Source organism: Adiantum capillus-veneris, chromosome 13 (genome assembly GCF_014529385.1).
Source record: "Adiantum capillus-veneris isolate H3 chromosome 13, ASM1452938v2, whole genome shotgun sequence".
NCBI classification, from domain to species: domain Eukaryota; kingdom Viridiplantae; phylum Streptophyta; class Polypodiopsida; order Polypodiales; family Pteridaceae; genus Adiantum; species Adiantum capillus-veneris.
The window spans coordinates 76240430-76264106 of NC_140943.1; the positions used below are offsets into that span (position 1 = coordinate 76240430).

The 23677-nt window shown below is 39.5% G+C and overlaps 1 pseudogene; it reads left to right on the forward strand.

Moving 5' to 3' along the window:
* The first annotated feature begins 896 nt into the window (after positions 1-896).
* Positions 897-23456, forward strand: LOC147444285 (uncharacterized; annotated as a pseudogene).
* The last annotated feature ends 221 nt before the right edge of the window (positions 23457-23677 follow it).

Sequence of the window (23677 nt, forward strand, 5' to 3'; positions counted from 1 at the left end):
AGACCTAGGTAGCTACCTCACACATTGTAGCTATCTCTCAAGTATCCACTTGTCAAATAGATCCTATTAGGCAGCTACATATGATCCACTTGCGAGCAAGTACATTTCTATTAATAGCTACATGTCAAATAGCTCCTCTTTGGTAGAGCTACCTGCTATAAACCTTCATGGTAGTTTGGACTTTGGTGGGCTAAACTTGAATGAGGTTTTACTTTGACATGAGGTAGATACATGATGGAAAACATTAAACATATATTTGTTTGAGAAAAGGTATTCGCCTCATATGGCACCCACCTATCAAGAAGCTTCTTGTGAATTAGCTTATATCTACAAACCAAATTTCTTGCATGTATTTAAGTGATGGTACTTTGATCTATTATGGCTACCAAGTATACATGTACTGGTTGCACGCATGTAGTGATGTGTGTCAAACATTTGATGTGATCATACATTTTTGTTGAAGAGTTTGCTCAGGTTGATGTGAAATAAGCTTCGCATGATTTTTGCAGGTAGAGTTCTTCCTTCAATGTGAGAGGAGTCATCTAGATGTGAATATTCATCAGCAAGCTTTTGAAAGGATGAAGCCCTACTTTGTCCGAAAACTAAAGGATAGGTACACATGTTGTTGCATAACACATGTGCATATGTCCTTTCTTAGAGATGCCCTAAACTAGATAAGGCAAGGTTCTCTTGGCTTGCATTTGGCTAGGTTTAGTTGCCAATGCAATGTTTGCGAGGCTGATGAAAACTACAAAGCATGTACTAAAACCTATAGCAATATAACCAAACTATGGGAATCAATTGTGTGTGAAAGGATTGAACGCTATCACAAGTTAAAATGTATGATGGGAGATTTCCCCGACTGTGGACCTCTAAAAAGTAGAATCATCAGCACAATGCATTGTGGTAGTCAAGGTATTGAGGATGTGGCAGTTGGAACCGCAGATACAGGTAAGAAGAAGAGAAAAAGTCTTGTCTTTCAAGAAGATGACCGGAAAAGAGCTATTGGTTATGTTTAGGGATCCTTTGAAAACATAAGGATCACTTGAAAAAGTAAATCTAGTATAATTTTGTATATAGATGGCAAGTTGAGCAGTTCAAAGAGAGCCTTCTAGTCATTCCAAAAAAGTATGGTATTCTCTATAGTGGAATTTGCAAAAAACTACACATTCAAAGAGCAAAACGACGAGCGAGCGAGAGAGAGAGAGAGAGAGAGAGAGAGAGAGAGAGAGAGAGAGAGAGAGAGAGAGAGAGAGAGAGAGAGAGAGAGAGAGAGAGAGAGAGAGAGAGAGAGAGAGAGTAGTGTATTAATACAGTACCAAAACTCACAAGGGTGAGTTAGTGTAGGTGGGTGGGTGTGTTGTTTTCTAAGACCAACTGCAAGTGAGAGAGAGAGAGAGAGAGAGAGAGAGAGAGAGAGAGAGAGAGAGAGTGTGTGTGTGTGTGTGTGTGTGTGTGTGTGTGTGTGTGTTTGTGTGTGTGTTTGTCATTTTCTAAGGCCATTTACAAGTGGATGGGTGTGTTTGGGGGGGGGGGGGGGTACATAATAAGAAAAATTTTGGAGAGAGAGAGAGAGAGAGAGAGAGAGAGAGAGAGAGATAATAATCGGGCTTTTAGTTGGGAAGGAGAGAGAGAGTGCATGGGGACGAGAGAGAGTGAGGAGAAGAGAGAAAGATAATAAGCAGATAGAGAATGCCGTGGGGGGGGGGGGGGGGGGGGGGGGGTGTTTATTATTTTTTACATTTTTTGAACCTTAGAGTGATTTTAGAAGAGGTTCTCAAAAAAATTCCATCGAATCTGACTACATAATAGATCTGATACCTTTTGGATATTTTAAAGATATTGAAACCAAGGTTTTGTCTTGGTTGAGGAGAAGGTGATTTTTTAAATAGTCTCATATAAAATCAAAATATTATTGTCATTTTTTCCATGAAATTACATACTTTTTGAGGAATTCAATCCTTCAAATGTCCTCAAATGTCATATTCCCTTCGATTTGAGTGGTTGAATGAGTATATTTGGACTCTAGACGTGATAGTTATTCTATTTTCAAAGTACTATCCCAACCTATTTCACCAAAAAAATTAGTTGGAAAGACAACAAACTCTTGTAACTTGCACCCAATTTAGGAGTACCAAAGTTGAATCATCAACATTTTCTCATATATTGAAATAAAGTCCGTAGAAACATTGTTGAATGTGTGGACTATCCCTAGATAGGATACCTAAATGCATATTTTGTCGACAATATATGAACTTATTGACGAGTCTCTGCATCCATGTTTTCACAATGAATTATCATTCATACCATCCTCTTAGCCTTCTTCATCCTAATTTCTCCAAAGATATATAATCCTTGCAAATAAATATGGTTATAGCATTTGTTGTATAAATTAATTTCTCCAAATAATTATGGTTATGAGTTGGCTTGGGACGTAGCCTCTCCAGTAGTGTATGATTGTGGTGTGGTTTTCAATCAAAAAAATATTTTTTTGAGTTGGACTTATATATAATCTCTATGGAAAAGCATGGTAAAATATATCTTTTTTTATTTTGATGAAATATATGCGACATGTTCTTTTTATAGTGCATAATGAATATGCAGTGGCACAATGGCTCAATTACTTATATATTTTTCTCAACCTTCATATCTCTCCGGGAAATATGTATCCAATCAAGATCATTTATTTCAAGCTCGTCATTCCAAGCTCGGGTGTTTTAACTTGTAAAAATAATGTACCCTGGCCGTCGGTCAAAGATCAGAGGGAGCTAGGACATGCTTTTCTCCACCTAAACACTTTCCTTTATAGGCTCCTAGACTACCCGATCGAGACCCTTGAATTGTACATGCCTTATAGGCCTTACCTAGGGCGTGCCCACCTGGTCCTACCCTTGTCTTGACATTACTCCCCCCTTTGTTTTTGTCCTAAAAAACAATAGGTTTTTGAAAGAACACTAATGGGGCACTAATGTTTTTCCACTTTAGATATTACATGATTAAAGGAGTACGAGAAGAAGTGCGACGCGAGAGAGAGTGCGAGAAGAAGAGCACGACGATATGGTGAACTCGCTCTACTGTAATGTGTAGAGCATAGTGAGTTCTTATTAGGTTTTAACAAAAGAATATGTGTACATACCTGGCGGCCCGCCCACTTACCTGGGCGACCACATTGGGCTTTATACCCCAACAACCTCCCACTTAAAGTCCAATGTGGTACTTTAAGTGTGAGAGAAGCTACTATACAAGCTAATATACAAGAGATGTAGAGAAGTGATGTACTACCCTACACCTAACTGCTTGCGAAAATGCGCAAAGCTCTCTAAGGGAAGTCCTTTTGTAAGTAGATCAACAGGATTTTCTGTGGTGTGAACTTTGATAAGCTGAAGTTGCTTATCCTCGAGCATTTCCCTGATGAAATGATACTTCACATCCACATGCTTTGTCTTTGACCGATAAACTGGATTGCGAGCCAATTGTATAGCACTTTGACTATCACAATATAACACAAGCATCTCTTCTTTGATTCCCAAATCTGTTACTAGTCGATTAAGCCAAATTGATTCTTTGCATGCCTCTAATGCTGCAACATATTCAGCCTCTGTAGTAGACTGAGTAACACAATCTTGTAATCTAGAACGCCATGATAATGCTCCACCAGCCAATGTAAAGACATACCCTGACGTAGACCTTCGGTTGTCTAAGTCACCTGCATAATTTGAGTCTGTAAAACCCTTTACACTTAGCTACTGACTCCCATAGCATATACGCATACTCTTTGTAGCTTTCAAGTATCTCAATATTCCTTTCACTGCCTCCCAATGTTTCTTGCCTGGGTTTGACATGTATCGACTTACTACTCCCACTGCAAATGCAATGTCTGGGCGAGTAGCAATCATTGCATACATCAAACTACCCACTGCAGACAAATATGGAATCTTATCCATTTCAGCCTGTTCTTCCTCAGACATAGGACAATCTTGTTTGCTAAGTTTCACATATGGTGGCAATGGAACACTCAGTGCCTTTCCCTTCTCCATATTGAAAGGTTGCAAAACCTTGTCAATATACTCTGTTTGAGATAACCAAATCAACTTCTTTGATCTATCTCTCTCAATGCGCATACCAAGTATATGACTTGCCTCACCCATGTCTTTCATGTCAAACGATTTTTCCATCTTTGACTTCAAAGCTGAAATTTCTTCCAAGTGCTTGCCAGCAATCAACATGTCATCCACATACAAAATAAGGATCAGCCAACTACCATCCTTAGCCTTCTTTGTATATAGACAGTGATCGAACTCACTACGTTTGTAGCCTTGAGAAAGCATAAACTTGTGGAATTTATGGTACCATGCCCTCGGTGATTGTTTTAAGCCATAAAGACTCTTTAACAACTAGCATACCCAATCTTCCTTGCCTTTCTCAACAAACCCTTATGGCTGCTGCATGTAAATTTCCACATCTAAATCACCATGCAAGAACGCTGTCTTGACATCCATTTGGTGCAACACCAAATCTAATATGGCAACCAATGCAAGAAAGCATCTCGATGTAGTCATCTTGACCACCGGAGAGAAGACTTCCTCAAAGTCAATGCCTTGTTCTTGCTTAAAGCCCTTGGCAACAAGTCTTGCTTTGTACTTTGGCTGACTATCATGAGCGGTGATCTTATACCTGTAAACCCATTTACAGGGTAGAGCCTTTTTGCCCCGTGGTAATTTAACTAGCTTCCATGTCTGATTTTTATGCAGAGCTGTCATCTCTGACTGCGTGGCCAATTGCCAATTCCCGAAGTCCTTCATTTGCACTGCTTCCTTGTAACATGAAAGCTCATTGCAATCAGTCAACATGACATAGTTCATAGATGGAACAAACCTATCAGGAGGTCATGTGACACGTCCAGATCTACACACAATAGGTGGCTCAGGCTCACCCACAACCTGTGGTTCCACTCTATCCTGTCCTTGCTCCTCTTGAGCCCTGACATTTTGTCTTGCACGTGCAGGTCCATCTTCTTGGAAGACAACTCTTCTAATCTCCTCAACCCTCTCTGGTTTAGAATGATATTTGGATTCATTAAAGTGAACATCATTGCTGCGGACAACCTTTCTGGATTCGGGATCCCAAAGTCTGTACCCCATCTCACCAGAATTACCATAGCCTAGAAAGATGCACTTTCTACTCTTTGGCTCAAGTTTGTTCCTAAATTCCTTTGGAATGTGAGTATATGCCTCACAGCCAAAGACTCTGAGATTCTTGTATGAGGGCACCTTGCCTGACCATACCATCTCTGCCACTGAATCCTTCTGCAAAACCTTGCTAGGAGATCTATTTACAAGATGAACAGCTGTTGACACAGCTTCAGCCCAAAACCCATTTGGTAGATGTGCATTAGACAACATACTTCTGACCTTCTCTTGTATGGTCCTATTCATCCTCTCAGCAACACCATTTTGAGGAGGATTGTAAGGAGCAGTAAGTTCACGTTTTATACCTTTTGACTCACAAAAGTCCTGAAAGGCCTTTGAAACATACTCTCCACCATTGTCAGTGCGTAAGCATTTAAGCTTCTTGCCACTCTGATTCTCCACAAGTGTCACAAACGTTTTGAAAACACTAAACGCTTCATCCTTGTGCTTGAGAAAGTAAACCCATACTTTCCTCGAGTAATCATCTATAAATGTCATAAAGTAAGAAGCTCCCCCTAGAGATAGGTTAGGCATAGGTCCACACAAATCACTATGAACAAGTGCCAACTGTGTATCTCTTCTATTGCTTCTATGCTTATGTGGCTGCTGTGTTTGCTTACCATACAGACAATGTTCACAGAATTCAAAATCATTAAATGAAAAGCCAGGCAAATAACCAGAACGAGACAAGATTTCCATTCCCTTCTTGGACATATGTCCTAACCGGCTATGCCACAAAGAAACGTTCGGCTGCTCGGTTACATTGATTACATTTTTAGAGACATTTGATACATAAATCATGTAAAGTCCTCCAGACTTTACTCCATGTGCTACTGTCATAGAACCCTTGGATATCTTCCACATGTTCTATCCAAAAGTGGTGACGTAGCCAGCATCATCAAGTAAACCTGTGCTGATCAAGCTCTTTGTATTTGCGGGAACATGTCTCACATTCTTCAGCGTGAAAGAAGAGCCATTCTGAAACTTCAATTGACCATCTCCAACACCTAAGATCTCACATGTCTGCCCATTGCCTAGCCGAACATTATCTTTAGTGGTCACATAAGAGGTAAACCACTCCTTGTTTGGAGACACATGAAGTGATGCCCCTGAGTCTATAATCCAGTCACTCAGTGCATTTCCATCAGATGCTGTAAGAAGAGCTGACTCCATTGTATTCTTCAAGAAGTAGATGTCTCCTGACACTAGACTGTCATCCTCTGCAACAGTGTTTGTCACATTTATTTCTTGAATCTTCACTGAGGACTTGTTCTTCTCACCATGGTCTTCAGCTTTCTCTTTGCCTTTTTCTGCTTTCCATTCTCTGCAGTCTCTTTTCATGTGACCCTTCTTGCCACAATGGTAGTATTCTATTGCACTCTTGCCTTTAGCATTGCGGGACTTGCTACGAGACTGATTCCTCTTTCCACCTTTGTACTTTTCTTTGGTCCTTCCCCTGACAACTAAGGCTGTTCCTTTGCCTTTGTCCATTGTCTTTCTATTGGTTTCTTCAGTAAGCAGACTTCCTTCTACACCTGCTATGTTCAAACCATCTGGAGGTGCAGAATTACTCAAAGCTGTGTGAAAAGTGTCCCAACTTTTCGGCAATGTGATCAACAGGAACATAGCTCTAACAGGTTCATCAAACTTGATACCTTGAGCTGACAACTGACTATAGATTTTGTTGAATTCATTCAGATGATTGGACATAGGTGTCCCTTCTTTCATCTTCAAGTCAACAAGCTTCTTAAGCCAGTATACCTGTGAAGCTGCACTCTGCTTCTCATAAAGATCACTCAGCTTTAACCATGCTTGATAAGCCAACATCTCGTCTGCTACATTGAAGTAAACGCTTTCTGCCAAAGTCAGCATAATGGTAGAAAGTGCCAATTCATCCATTTCGCTCCATTCATCTTCGTCCATATCTTCTGGTTTTATCCCCTTGAGCTTTATAGTTTTTATCTGCTTCTTTTGTACCAACACGTGCCAAATCTGCTGCTTCCACAATGGGAAATTGGTTCCATCCAGCTTCTTGATATTGTAAAGAGCAGTGTCCTGTGATCCAGCCATAGCTACGCTTCACAGTAGTTTACTTTCCTGGGAAAAATTCGGCAGAGTTTCCCCTGTAAACTGACCTTTGAACCAATATCAACCTGATGAACTAGTGGATGTCGCCTACAGTCTGTGTGTAGATGCGCACGTGTCATATGTGACACGCCTCCAAGAACTGTGAGCCGTCCTTCGATGTGTAGACAGCCACAAATCAACACTCTGGGAGTGTCGATATCCTCAGCACCTGCAGTCGTAGGCCGAAAACCCCAAATTTGCAGAGTAGGATCTGCACCCGCTGATACCACGTAGTCAAAAATGGCCTGCGCAGAACTTTGTCGAAGCCGAACGGTGACCGAGATGACCTCAGAATGAAATTCTGACAACACCGAGCCCTTTGGGTCTTCCCACGAGATTTGGGGCCGTGTCTTCGCCTGTCGAATTTCACTCCAATCTGAACCGGTGACTCTAGCCTCTTGCAGTGCTGCCCCGAGCCTCGATCTGAGCTCTGATACCAGTTGAAGGAGTACAAGCGGAAGTGCGACGCGAGAGAGAGTGCGAGAAGAAGAGCACGATGATATGGTGAACTCACTCTTCTGTAATGTGTAGAGCATAGTGAGTTCTTATTAGGTTTTAACAAAATAATATGTGTACATACCTGACGGCCCGCCCACTTACCTGGGCGACCACATTGGGCTTTATACCCCAACAATGATATCCAACCATTAGTTTAGATTCAAGTGTTGAGTGGAAGATTCAATGAAATCAACAAGAACATCTTAATTGACAACATTGTTGTTCCTATGTAAGCTATTTATGTAAACAGCTGATAGAAAAATACCATATATTTTCGAGAGTGTACATACCATATCGCCAAATCGCTTGAGTATTTTGAATGGGCCAAAACATCTAGGAGGTAACTAGATGGATGCCTTAATTGATGTGTTGCATATTGGTGATAATTTTTTTTTTGTGGCTAAGTCTCACAATAAAGAGCTTGTGGATTTCTATTTGTGGAAGTGCACATTGGAGAAGACCTATTTGGAGTCTCCATTAGTTGATGCATGGGACAATGAATTCCCAAGAGGGTATTATGTGGTGAAGGGAGTTTTGTATCAGCATCGTAAGGGAAATCCCCTTGAATACAATCTATTGCACACGAATCTAGAAGTGTACATGCTTTCTCCTCTAGTGAGAGCGATCAAGTTTTCCATGCATAGAATTGGGTGCTTATGGTTCAGCATTTTCCCTTATGTATATGAATCCCCTTTGATATGTACTTCTTTTAAAACTCCTAATTTACATGATGAACTCTATTTCCTAGTTTTCTATCGAATACAAATGTGCAAGGAAGTTTTTTCATGATGCTCTTTTTCTTCAATTCAAATAACTCATGAATTCATTTTTAATGGTGAAACACCACAACTTTGTCCAAGTTTGGGCAAGAGAAATTATTGAATGAGTAGTAGAGAACATATCAAAAGCTACAAGTCTCATTCCAATCTACACAAACTAAGCACTTGCAAAGCTTTCCCAAGGCACAAAAGTGCCATGCTTGGAGAACCCAGGCCAGATACCCAACGCCCTTTGGGAAAAGGAGCACCACCATTCCTTACATAATACTGCAACGTTGTCCCTGCAAGTGCTATGGGCAAACAATAACAACCTTCGACCTCTCTCCATGTTTTATCATTAAATTGTCAGTGCAACTCTTTTACGCAGTATTATGTCAAAGGACCAAAATGATGCAAATTTTACAGGCTTGATCACTTTGTTCATGAAAAAAACACCATTAATCCAAACCCTACAATCGTAGTTTCCAGTCATTGATTGCTATTAATACCACGGAATATCAAGACCTTAACAACCTTAAGACAATGCAAAATACTGTAAAGAATGCAGTAGTAAAAAACAAATTTTTCAGCCTTAGTACCAACCTATGAAGCCTTATGTTCAACCATCTCCATAGACACACAGTAAGCAAATGTTCAGATCCTCAAAAAAACTCTCTTTCACATATATACATAGAAAACACAAGAGCCAAGGCTAAGTGAGGGGCATAGAGAAACCCTCACGTGGTTTTATTACCCAATTTAGTACACGTTCTGAGAAGCCACAATCTAGGCGGTATGTCTTTGATCTGTTATCATCACAAGAAGTATACTATCAAGCGGCAGCCGCCATGATTAATCAATAGTGGTGGTGGGGGGGGAGGGGGGGGGGGGGGGGGGGGGGGTGTTGTTAGGTTAGGTGTGTCTGAAGCAAACAAAAACAGAGAGCAAAGATGCAGGGAGTTTATTATTTAGGGGGAAGTTTTAGAACATTAAAGGCATTTGTATTCGTACATTAAGTGTATGCGTGTGTGTGTGTGTGTGTGTGTGTGTGTGTGTGTGTGTGTGTGTGTGTGTGTGTGTGTGTGTGTGTGTGTGTGTGTGTGTGTGTGTGTGTGTGTGTGTGTAGTTGTTTTAACTTATATAATAAGACATAAATGAGCTATTACATTCAAAAGACAGCTAGCTTTAGAGAAAAGGAAAAAATTAGTACAAAAACAACTCAGTCTTAGAATTATCTTTATACTTGGAATATGAGAATGAAGCCTTATTCTAGTATACAATGATAGTGACCCAATAATGAAGTACTTCCCAAGTGGTAGGAGCGAGTGTAATCTCGGACAGACAATAGCTTTAAGCCAAAGAAATCCAAGAAAGGATAGAGTCCTCACCTGCATTCATCCAATCAAGACAGCAAATCTATTAGCCTTGAATGTGCATTACAGGTATCAATGGACTATATCAGTTGTTATCCATGTCCAACTTACAGCTTTTATAACTTAAAACCATTGTCCAAAGTGTTCAAAGTCTTCCAGTTCTTTAGTTTTTTTGTTAAAAAGTTTATTATCCCAATGATTGGAAGTAATTAAATGTATGGTTTCTATATAGCTCAATTTTTATAAGACCTTAAATAGATATTTAACATACATATCATTCTGATCAAAATTCCATCACCCTTCTGATCCAAGTGTTCTAATCCCTACATTAGCCCATAGGTTAGTTCATATTACTTTGCCATATTGTCAGGCCCTAACTCCTCTTTTCACAAGTACCATAAATCCATAAAGTAACCTAACCAACATCTTGAGATATGTCCCATAAAAATTCCATTGTTGGGTTAAGGCATCAATCTTGGCTATGTCATCAAGCAAAACCAAATCTCGCAGGCCCACGTGGGCATACAGTATCCGACTTACCTCAATCTGTATTAGTAAGTGTCATGACAAATAAGAAAAAAAACTTGCTAAATCCAGTCAATCTAGTCTTAATCCAGTTAAAACTTATCACACACTAGTAAACAACATTAAAAATGGCATCTTTTAATATGTTGGTAGCCTAGTATGAACTTGGTACCAAATGCAATTAGAGGTTATTCCAAAGTATGCAAACCACAGTCCCCACAATGGGGTTCAAGTAATACTTGCCCTTTGGGGCGAACCTGCTTAATACACTATTACCTTTTAAGCGAGTGTCAAGGGTAAATCATATCACCTCTCCTAAAAACCACAAACTTTAGGCTGCATAGTATCCAAACAGATTCCTACCAGACTTACGGTAGTAACAAGTATCCATCCAATATTCCCATTTTTACCGTCAAAATGCGGCATTATCTAGCACCAAGAATTTGTTTATGCGTGGGTTTCCAGAAACCCAAACCATAGTGTATTAAGGCTATACATAAATCCACAATTGCTTTGTTTAAGACATAACCCACTGTATTTAAAGCCAACTACCACCATAATAAAAAGCCAGGGAGAACAATAAACATTAGCGTGATCAATACGGGCTAATTATATGTACAAAAAACCATCAATCCCCTCAATACCCATCTCCAATTTTTTTAGTAAAAACAGGTTTTACAAACCATGGTGTATTAACATCCATCCTTCAAAAACCAGGCCATGCACAATACGCAGTCGTGAAAGGATACCCATCCATTTTTTGTAAAATTTAGGTCAAGCCAGGCGGTAGCTGCCTCTTATTAACTAAAATTAAACCCATAATTTTCCAAAATGTAACGTTTATACAGCAAAAAAAAACTAAACCAGTCATAATGCCAGGATGCTTTCTCCCATGTATTATGTACAAAATCTTTATTGTATGTCATCAAGGTATCATTAACAAGGAGAACACCGACCTGAGATGGTAGTTCAACCACCTCCATGACTGCACAGTGTCAAATCTCTCACACCTTACTTTGAAAAACACACGCAAAGAGAAATATACCCACGGACTAAGTGAGGGGCCAAAGCACCCTCACCTTTTATAGTTCATCCAGCTTGCTCAAGGTGAGAAGACACCCCACAATCAAAGTATTCAGTGGCTATAGGTTCCCAAGCAACCGCTACGGCCACCCATGCTCGCATATTGGAGATTGAGAGGGAGAGAGAGTGTCTGTAAGAGTTAGTGCTAGGCTGCGGTGCACTGTAGACAAGGGGGATAGAGAGAGAGAGAGAGAGAGAGAGAGAGAGAGAGAGAACATGAAGGTTAGGTAGAAATGAATGCCACGATCTATACATAATACCTTAGGGGTGGGTACCCATGGGAAGAAAAGGAGGAGGGTCCCCCCCCCATTTTTTATATAAATCGACCCATACGATGCTTTAGGGTAGAACCTAGGTGTTTTGATCAAGGTAAACAAGTCACCTCATGTAAAATTCAGTTATATTTATATAGTTTAACTGTTGAATAAATAAGGATTCGTGTGTGTGTGTGTGTGTGTGTGTGTGTGTGTGTGTGTGTGTGTGTGTGTGTGTGTGTGTGTGTGTGTGTCTGTGTGTGTGTGTGTGTGTGTGTGTGTGTGTACCCGCCATGTCCCAGGCTCCATACACAATGGATCGGTAGTAGGCCCATTGTGCATGGGCCTACTACCTAATTAGAGAGGTGAGGTTAGAGCGGCTGAGTTGTAAGCCACGAGCCAGGCCAGTCATTCCGAGAAACAGTCTTGATGATTTTGTTTATTAAGTCACTCCTGTTGAAGGAAAAATTTGTGAATAAGAAGTTCGATGTCTTCCCATGCTAAGAAGCAGCTAGAGGAAGAATATAAGATCAAGTGTAGTAGGTTGATGCATGTATTAGGAGCAGCTTTATGAGGTTGGTTACTATTCTTTTTTATGAATCTATGGGAGGGATATTCAATAGGTCTCTTCTCCGAGTGAAACGGAAGTCATAGCCATCATTACAAGGGTTATGAAGTATAATTGTAAAGTTAAGGAATTGTGCAGAGGTAGAAAAGAAGCCAGAGGTTGTAATAAAACCTTGACCATAAATTGGTTCAATCTTAAGGCAGTTATAGTAAATAAGATTAATCTCTTTCGAAAAAGATTTATTATTGAGGCTTAGGATGTCATCCATATATCCGTAAGTATTTTTAAATAGGGAGAGTTTATGACAGTCGTCTTTATCTTCCATGGTTCTGAGAAACCATTTGTATTCAAAGAAGGCTAGATATAAATTACACATAAGGGGTGAGCAAGAAAATCCCATAAGGATGCCTAAGCTCTGGCTAAAGAATTGGCCTTCGAAGAGTATAGAGTAGTTTTCAAGAATCTAGGTAATGCTATTTAATAGTTTCTCCTCATTAAAGTGGAAGGGGTGAGATGAGTGGGGTTTTTTAATCCATCTTGGTTTACTAGTGAGGGAAATGTAAAAAAAACCTTTTTCCTAGCATTGTTAAATGCTATCCCAATCATTTGTAATAGAGTGTTCTTTAGCCCTATCTCTCCATTCACAGGTATATTTTTGTAGCATTGAGTGATGTGTGTTGTGAAGAGATGGAATATTTGTTTGGGAAAGTTAAGAGTGACCTCAGTAGAGTTTTTAACTAGCCAAAAGGGGTTATATTATATCTGGAGGAAGTTTGAACAGATTGTTTGTTTAGTTGCACATACAGATTCAAACTCTGAAAGTACAAGGTCAAGGCAAAGGGTGATATCTTTAGTAGTGTCAGTAAATATCCCATACAAAGCATCTGATATCCATCTGAATTTATGCTTATGATGTTTATATGTAAGAAAAAGCACAGGAAGCTTGATAGTCTTAAGAGAATAACCAAGATTAGAAAGATGCTTAGAGATCCTACTAGTAATCATACTAGGAGAATGGTTAAGCAATGTGAATTCCTTCCCAGATAATCGAGAGTGAGCCGCTTTCCAAGCCAAGTTTTTGCACATAAGATTAGGACAATTGGAGCTTTTATATGGCCCTACTACAAACCAATTCTAAGCAAGTTTTTGAAATTCAACCCCGAGGTGTGGTGTGATCCAGGTACTCTCAATGGACAGCCATTGAGAGTACAATAGGAGCTTTTATATGGCCCTACTACAAACCAATTCTAAGCAAGTTTTTGAAATTCAACCCCAAGGTGTGGTGTGATCCAGGTACTCTCAATGGACAACCATTTGCATGTTATGAAAGATATTTTTTGAAAAAAAACTTGTTCAACTAGTTTAATCAAGTTCGGTAGGAGTGTCTTCTCTAGTCAAAGAGTACTGACAAGGTCAGTTAAGCAGCTATGTAAAGAGGATAGAGCAAGATATAGGTTTTTTGGACAATTAGGATTGTGATTCAGCCCTTTAATCAAGATGTTTTGGATTGTGGTTTCATTAAATAAATTAAGATCACAAGCGCAAACATGTTTACCATAACTACCAAAATCCTTACAAAAAGTGTCATATTTATCATAAGCACATTCCAGGACAATGTTGTGACGTAAAAAATCATTACTATAGACAAGAATCTTGATAGATTGCTGATACCTCCAACCAATAAGCACATTATCAAGTATTTCATGATTGCCAAAAAGTAAGTCAAAGCACTCATAGAATATTGTTTTGGGGTCAACCCAATCCAAAAGTTCATTTTGGAACAGAATGTGTAAATAGATAAACTCCCTAGTAGAGGTCTTCTTTGTAAGATGCATCCTTCCATAAGGGCCAAAAGCAACCTGTGTTGAAATTAGGGTTGAAGGAGGATAACACACACAGCTTGTAGAAGACGAAGGAAGCTCAAGGCACACAATAGAGAGTGTTTTACTTAGTGTGCTATGGAAAGATAGATAGCCCTAGAATTATGGTCGTATATACAATGCACGAGGGGAAAAACCTCCTAGTGAGAGAAAAAATACCCCGATGGTCCTAAGTGTGTTCACACACATCACTACCACATGTATATGGTAACAAATCCCCCCTAGAGTAATGTGGTGAACGAGAGATGGCACATTAGTAAAGGGAAGTGCCATGCCCTGAGGACATGATCAGTCCACAAAGGGGAGTAAGCCCAAAGCTTTGCAGAATGCTTCAAACTTCTCATGAGACAATGCCTTTGTGAAAAGGCATGCAAGGTTGTCCTATGCTGGTAGATAAACCAAGCTGATCTCTCCTGCTGAGAGCCTCTCCTTGACATAGTGGTAATGCACCTCAATATCCTTTGTGCGAGCATGAAAAATTCGGTTCCTTGAAACTGCCAATGCGCTCAGAATATTAGTGTAGATAGTGTTGGTAGTGTCTTCTCCAACACCCAAATCAGTCATAAGGCGTCTGAGCCATACACATTCAACCATAGCTGTGAATATTGCCATGTACTAAGCCTCACAACTAGAAGTGGCCACCGTAGGTTTCTTCTTGCTCAACCATGATACACATGAACTACCAAGCATGAAACAAAAACCATTTGTGGACACTCGTGTGTCAAAACAACCAGCCCAATATGAGTCCGAAAACGCATGTACATCTGGCGGCAATGATCCCCCCTTGGGATAAAACAAGCCAAGATGTAAAGTGCCACTCAAGTAGCAAAAAAATCTCTTGACAACTTGCCAATGCTTAGACCCTGGGCTATGCATAAATTTACTGTGCTGTGAGACTGCAAACTGAATATCCGGCCTCGTGTTGCATACATAAATGAGGCATCCAGCGGCAGTTTGGTAAAGAGTGACATTTGCAGGATCACCAACATCATGAAGACTCAATTTTAAACTTGTTTCCATGGGAGTGGCAATAGGTTTGCAATCCTCAAGTCCAAACTTACATAGCAATGTCTCTATGTAACTTTTTTGACACAAGGCAATACCACCATCACATTGCTTAAACTGTATACCCAAGTAATGATGCAACAGTCCCAAATCTTTCATCTTGAAAGTAGCATTCAAATCAGCCTTAAATTCAGCAATATGTCTCTCATTTGGTCCACTGATCAGTAAATCATGGACATAAAGAAATACAATGAGAAGTACATCACCCTCACGCTTTACATACAATGTGCATTCTGTTGGACTGTTACGAAAGCCTCGTTTAACCAAATGAGTGTTAGCTTTCTCATACCTAGCACGAGGAGATTGCTTCAAGCCATACAAAGCCTTCTTACATCTGCACACTTTGTCCTCTTGTCCTTTTATGACAAAACCGCGAGGCTGTGTTACAAAAACTTCCTCAAATATGTCACCATTCAAGAAAGCAGTAACAATGTTTGACTGATGTACATCCCAACCAAAATGAGCTGCCAATGCACATAGAAAATGAAGAGTAAACAAACACAACAAGTGGGAGAAAAAGTCTCTTCATAATCTATGCCTTTTTGTTGTGCATAACCCTTAACAACAATTCGAGCCTTATAGCGATCAATCTCACCATCCGGCTTACGTCATCATATTTTGATTGCATGGCATCCATCCAATTTTTTAAATTTTGTGCTTCATCAAAAGACAGAGGTTCCTCAACATCATGTAAGCTAGACACAGCCAAAGCATAACAATCTGATGCATAAGATGCATGGCAAGAACCTGAACGAGTATGACTAGAAAAAGGTGCATCCAATTTACTATCACGCAAAGTATGCACCAGCCATTTAGGCATACCTCTAGCCTGCTCATTCTCAACCCTTTCCTCATTAAGTACACATGTACATCTGCATCAATAATAGGCAAATCTGTAACATTTTCAAAAACCCCCATAGGCTGTACATTTGCCTCATTGGAATTTACATTCGTACCTCCACCACTGAAAAGAGGCAACAAAGTGTCATAAATGTCATGTGAGCTTACATTATAGTCTCTAGTACATGACAGCAAGGGTTGAACAAAATCTTCCACAAACAGAACATCCTGTGAAACCAGAATATGCTTTGTTTGTGGATGATACAACTTGTAACCTTTGCTTTCAATACTAACCAACAAAAATACATTTGACAATCTTATCATCCAATTTTTCCCGCTATGTTTGTGGCACAAAGCATATGCCAAATAGCCAAAAACACGCATGTACTCAATAGAAGGCTTTCTATCATGCCATGCTTCATATGGAGTAATAGACTGCAACGCTTTTGTAGGACACTTATTTAGTACACAAGTGGCACACATGATGGACTCAAGCCAAAAATAATGCAACAAAGCTTGACTTTTGACCATGCATCATGCCATTTCCGTAAGTGACCTGTTTTTCCTCTCAGCAACACCATTTTGTTGAGGCATATAAGGCACTGTACATTGGTAATTTATCCCACGATTAGCCAAAAATGCATTAAATTCATGAGACATATACTCCCCCCCTCCATCGGAATGGAGGGTGCCCATAGTACATTTCAAGACATTTTCAGCCATAGCCAAAATTTCTTTGAATCACATAAATACTTTGGACTTCGCTATAAGCGGAAATACCCATGCATGCCTGGAGTAATCATCAATGAAAGTCATGAAGTAAAGGTAATTGCGCAAGGACAAAGTTTGCAATAGCTGCATTTGTAGTGGAACCAGCAATAGTAGTAGAACCAACTTTTCTTCTTAGCCTCTGTGGCCTTCAACTTAGGACACCGCTTGATCAAGTGATTATTAGCTTTACAATAATGGCAATGCATCTTCGTTTTTCCCTTATCACTAGAATTTCCAAACGAATTGCTGCCAACAGAAGCATTAGGAATATGTGATTTTCCACTCACAAAAGAACCATAAGAAGTGGCTACATTGCTGTTACCACCTTTTCTTTGAGTAGCAATAAAGGCCTGTTTAGTCCTGTTTTTTTTTCGAAAGCGACTCTTGCAATAGCAATGTGCATAATGCATCAGACTTGACAAATTTGGGATTTCCTTGGGTCATAAGTCTCCAAGTACTAGCAAAAGTCTGGTAAGAATCTGGCAAGGCATCAAGAACAGTCTGCACAAGGGAATTGTTTGAAATGACTTCACCTATAGAAATAATTTGCTCATTGATATTCTTGACAAGCAAGGAAAGTGTCCATGTCATCTTCCTCATGCATAATCTTCGACTCCAGCTCTTTACGCAATGCAATTCTTGCCTCATTGCGACTTGCATAAAGACTAGTCAAAATATCCCAAGCCTGTTTTGCAGATTTTGTTGAACGAATGTGAGGCGTAATAGTGTGCTTCACGGAAAACGCGATCAATGCATGAGCCTGCGCATCTTTTACATCCCAACGATCTTGTTCTACAGTAGGCAAAAAAACTCTAAGAGCAGAAATCCTTGCAGCAAGGCCTGCAACATCCTCAACATCGCCTACATCTTCAGAACCAAGATGTACATCAATGCCTTGCTCTATATTCCAGACACCCTTTGACACAAGAACATGTTGCATCATGTAAGCCCACATATGGTAATTGTCCCCATCCAATCTGTCCTCAACAGAGTAGAAAACATCTTGAACACATCTATGTTGTTGTCGGCCATGACGAATGCCTGCACCTGATGTGAAAACTACCCAAAAAGAGGAGAAATAAAGCATGAACAACACGTGCTATATAGCACTAACCATAGGAGACTGTAAGGGACATGTTATGGCACAGATGTAAATTCTACACAAAATGATGAAATAGCATGTGCAGTATTGCCTGTAGTGGAAACGGAGGCCGAAATGAGCCCGAATTGAAAATCTAAGCACATTAGGCTCTTTGAGCTCTCCAAAAAAAATTTTGACCTGCAAGCGCTCGCCAAAGCTCACAAAAATCAGAGAAAGTGAGTAGGCATGTGTTGGAGCTATCTAAGCTCGGGAGGATGCAACTTGTCTGATACCAATTGTTGAAATTAGGGTTGCAGGAAAACACACACAGCTTGGAGAAGATGAAGGAAGCTCAAGGCACACAATAGAGAGTGTATAACTTAGTGTGCAATGGAAATATAGATAGCCCTAGAATGATGGGCGTATATACAATGCATGGGGGGGAAAACCTCCTGATGAGGGAAAAAATGCCCCGACGGTCCTAAGTGTGTTCACACACATCACTACCACATGTATATGGTAACAACCTACACAGTATAGATGATCATAAGTCAAGGAGGTTCCGGATGGGAGTATTTCTTCCTCTTCCCCTAGTAAAGCTACGAGATTTTCCTTTGTTATAATTGGAGGAAGTAGGGGGTCAAAAAAGATGTGAACAAGTTATTAGGGTTGGTTAAAGAATTAGGTATTTTCAATGAATGAGAATCATTATCTTCAATACAAGGCTTGAGTAGACTAGTGATGATTTTGATACCTTTATAGTTGGCATAAGTAGTCAGATATGTCCCTGGTTCATCGAATTTGAGTTCTTTAAGGATATCTAGCATTAGCCCACGAAAAATATTAAAAGCAATTTGAGCAACCACTAATTTTCTAGCTTGGCCTCCCAACCAAGAACAGATGAGGGATAAAACTAAGTCCATCGGTTTCTTGGGAAAGAGTTGGTCAAGATGGTTGAAGATATACCAAATAGCATGGTCGAACCACATGATGCTTGATTCACAGGAGGCTTTGGGGTCAAGAAATTTGTAGGAACATTTTAGATACATCCAAAATACATTCCATATCAATTTAGTGTAGAAGTAGGGATTGCATTTAGAAAACTCCATGTTCCCTTTTCTATGAATGTACAATCCTACATTAGAGGAGCACTTAGAATGGTCAATAAAGTTAAGGTTGAAGGTGCTTTGATGAGTTCCGCTTTGTTTAGGAATTGTCCTCCTTTCAGAATTTTGAGTCTGCAATCTTCAACTATGGAGGTAGGTAGACTAGCCAAATAAACCCGAGTTTCACTAAGAACGGGTGCCAAAAAGGCTTTGTTAGGTAGAACCTAGAGTTGATGATCCACACCAAAGAGTTCAATTTCAATTTGTCTAACATATAAAAAAGGAAAAACTTTGGAAACTTTGTGTACCAATTCTAAAAGGTTAGAGTCGCTAAGGGAGCAAAGATTGTTTTGAAATTCCTTGACGGCTTCAAGAGCAGCACTATCTCTGCAGAAGATGCCGCATGTTTGAGGGATAGCTGGAGTAGCGAGGGTACTGATAAAATTTGGATTGAGTCCACATAATGTTTTAAGAAAAATAGATAGCTCAGCTCCAAATAAAGAGAACTGGGCTAACTCTTGTTGATATTGTAAAGAAAGTATAGGTAAATGGGCTATGTATTGAGAAGCATAGCAACCCCAACTTTGGAGTCCTTGTCCAAGGTAGCCAATATCTTGACCCAATCATTAAAAGAAAGCATGTGCAAGATAGAAGAATTTTTATTTGTAGATAACTCCAAATCATAGATTAGTTGAGAAGCATCCAGACTACAAATACATTTGAGGACAAGGGAGGTTGCCACAGAGAGAGGTTTAGAAGTTAATCCCAGGTCTTGAAAAAAGAGCAAGGGTCTGTAATATACTAAATTGTTAGTTAACAAGAGATTACTTAGGGTAAGATGTAACAATGCTTTTGGCATGTCAAGCCAGAAAATGTCTAGTTCTAATATCCAGGGCTTTTTTTGGAGGATGGTCCTTTAGGTAAAACCTAATTTGTTTTAAAATCCTTATATGCTTCTTCGGGTCATGGATAACTCTCATGTGAGCAGTCGCTTTGTAATGTTTGTGATCTTGATAGTTAATAGAAAATTAAGATTAGTAATGTAGGTTGGACTTGCAACCCTTAAACCTGCAAAGTCAAAAAGACTATGATAGCTGTGAGCAAGTATCAAGAATTATAGTCTAAGAGGGACCACCTAACACCAGCCAACCTAAAAAGGAATTATAGACAGTAGGTCCAACCTAGCACTATCATTCAAGCTAGTTCCCAAAGCCAGCGTAGTGGTTTTTCCAAGGGGTTGGGAAAGCCTTATGTATAAGATGTGTGTGTAACTACTTTACTTATATAATAAAACATAAATGAACCTTTAAGTTCAAAAGATAGCTGGCTTTAGACAAGTGACAATGATTAGTATAGAAAGAACTCAATCTTAGAATTATTTTTGTACATTGCTATAAAATGAGGTCTCATTCTATTGTAGAAGTACAATATTCGATCTAAAAAGTATGTTCCAAGAAGTGGTAAGAGCTTGTGGTGTCAAGGACAGACATTTGCTTCAAGCCAAAAAAATTCAAAGAAAGGATAGAGTCCTCACCTGCATCCATTCAAACGAGACAACATATAAGTTAGCCTTGAATGTGTTTTATAGGTGTCAATGGACTATATCAATTGTTATCCATGTCCAACCTACAACTTTTTTAACTTAAAACAAATGTATAAAGAGCTCATGTAATCCAGATTTATTTTAAAACTATTCTTTTGATTTAAGGAGATAATTATAAATATGGTTTCTATATAGCCCCAATTTTTTCAATATACCTTATTAAATATTATCATACATGTCATTTAATCAGAAGGCCACCACCCCTTCTAATCCAAGTATCTTAATACCCATATCGGCACAAAAGAATCAGCCCTTCAATAACCTTGCAGAAAGTGTCCAATTTTTTTAACTCGGTCAAGGAAAAAAACCATTCAAAAGTGACCTAATCTTCGGCATTGGATACCCATTAAGATATATCTTTGCATGGTTTAGTCATTAGACTTAGCTTAATTAAATCAAGTAAAATATTGAACAGCTAAAGCCCCTCAATTTGGGTCAGAGATATCCCATCATACCTTGGCTTATATCCATAAGTGTTAGGGTAAAGGGGCCTTCTCCTCTACAAGAAAAAATCTCAATAGGCAAAATCCAACCTCAAGCAAAAAGCCACCTCTCTCCTCAAGCAAGCAAAGCCAAACTTTCCAAAAAGAGCATTGTCGACAGCAGGCATTTCAGACAAGTCACGTCACTTGCCCCTTGAAGGGGAAGAAGAAACATTAGAGACTCCTCAAAAGAACAAAAAACAAAAATTCTTGACATGGACAGAGCAAGATATGGCAAAAGCACTCCAAGAACGAGAGGAAGGACTTTCTTTACAAAAATGTGCCTTGCAATTTGGAATAAGCAGATCTACCATTACTAATTGGGAGGAAGGAAGGACTCAAATGAAGAAGAAAGGTCCACCCACACAGCTAAGTTTAGAGGAAGAAGATGCTCTCTTGCAATGGATGTTTTTAAAATGTGAATCAGGTCATGGCGTTTCTGTCCTTGATGTTAAATTAAAGGTTGTAGAAATATTTCAAACAAGGCATACGATGTTCTCCAATGGTATCCCACGGAAAAGTTGGTGGGAACGATTTTTCAAGAGACATCCTAACCTGGTTTTCAGAGCATCTAAAGGATTGGACCATTCCAGAGCTAGCAGATTTATGCCAGAAATTGTCGAGACTCTTCACATAAATCTTCAAAAGTTGTATGGATAGCATAGCTACCCACCTGATAATATATGGAATGCATATGAAACAGGTTTTCAAGGGTCTAGGGACAAAGGCATGAAAGTACTTGCAATAAAAGGAGCAAAATCGGTCTATGGTATTACATGCAATTCTCGCAAGTGGATGACTGTGTTGTGTTGTCTTAATGCCGCCGGCCAAGTCATTCCTTCTTATTACATCTTCAAAGGAAGCCGCATCACTAGCAATTACATACAACATTACGAAGCATGGGTAGCAATGGCCATGCAAAAAAAGGTTTGGATTACAGGGGAACTTTTCCAATCATGGTCGGAGGATTTTGATACTTTTATAACTCAAACAATGGGAAAGAACAACAGACATCTTCTCATACTTGATGGGCATGGGAGTCATGTTTCTCTAGATGTGGTAACAAAGGCTCATGAAGCTAGTATAGACATGATCACCTTACCAGCTCATACTTCACATAAGCTTCAAGCTCTAGATGTTAGTGTTTTTAAGTCATTGAAGGTGCAATTTTGGAAGGAAAGAGACATTTGGCAGTAAAAAGCTTCTTCTAGGCAAGCAACAAAAGCAGAACTCGCTTCTATAGTGGTGGCCAAGGCAGTACAATCCTCCTTCACTGAATCTAACATCAAGGCTGGAGTTTGTGCAACTGGCATATGGCCTTTGGATTTATCAGCAGTTCGCTTCAAAGGAATTCCTAACAATCATATCAGATTGGTTGAAGACCATGTTGCAGCAATAGAGATGGAGAATGTATCCTCATATAGCACTGAGATCCCATCTCAAGTGCCAAGCACACCATTGCATGTGGACATGGAAGATGAAGCAGTTCTTGCATTGAATAATATGTCTGCTCAATTTAATGAAACTTTGAGGGAACATGGAGAAAATGAAGAGATAGAGCAAGCAATAACCTTCTTGCAACTAATGGAAGAGGAAGATCTCTCCAACTTTCAAGGTATGCAAAATATTATCTTGTATACCAGTAATGATGATCATGCATTCACTATAGATATGATGGCAAGGGAAATTAACGTAGACCTTCCTTTGCACTACAATATTGCAAACACACCAAGGGAAGGTGGTCAATCAAGGCAGCGGCTCACATATGAGAATGAAAATCCCATTCTTCCCAATCAGCCAGGGCAGCCAAAAAAGGAAAAACAAATCATTCATATTTTGCAAATACCATCAACAGAGGTTATTGTAAGACAAGTTAATCGTGAGGCCTTTGTCGACTACACCAACAACCTAATTATTACATCCAGTTAGTATATGGAGAGTATGAGAGCTAAAACAGCGAAGAAGGAAGAGATTTCCAAGGCAAAGGAGGCAAAGCGGCTAGAGAAGGAGAAGAAAAGAGCACAAACTATAGTAGAATAAGAGATATTAAAGCAACAAAGGCTCGATGCACAACAAGCAAACCAATCGCGAAAAACTTGGGAAGTTCAGTATAAAGCCTTTGGAGCCAGATTGTGATCAGTTTTATGGGAGGGTGGAACTATACAAGACCTCTACTTAAGGCCATTGCATGTGGATCACATCTATCATGCCCTGGCACGTAGGCAAAGATTGGAAAAATTGTGCCAGCAATGACAAAGTCTATAATCCCTTTGAGGCAACATAATACTTTTTTGATGTTAAAAGGTTCTTATTGCTCACTAGTCATGAAGAACACTACGTATGTATCATGTTTATGCTTTCCAAGGAGAGGTAACGGGTGCAATATCTTATTTTGGTTGTCCATATCTAATTCAACCCATCCTTATTTTTGTGTATTGATACTCAACTTACATGATGGAATACATGGAAACATT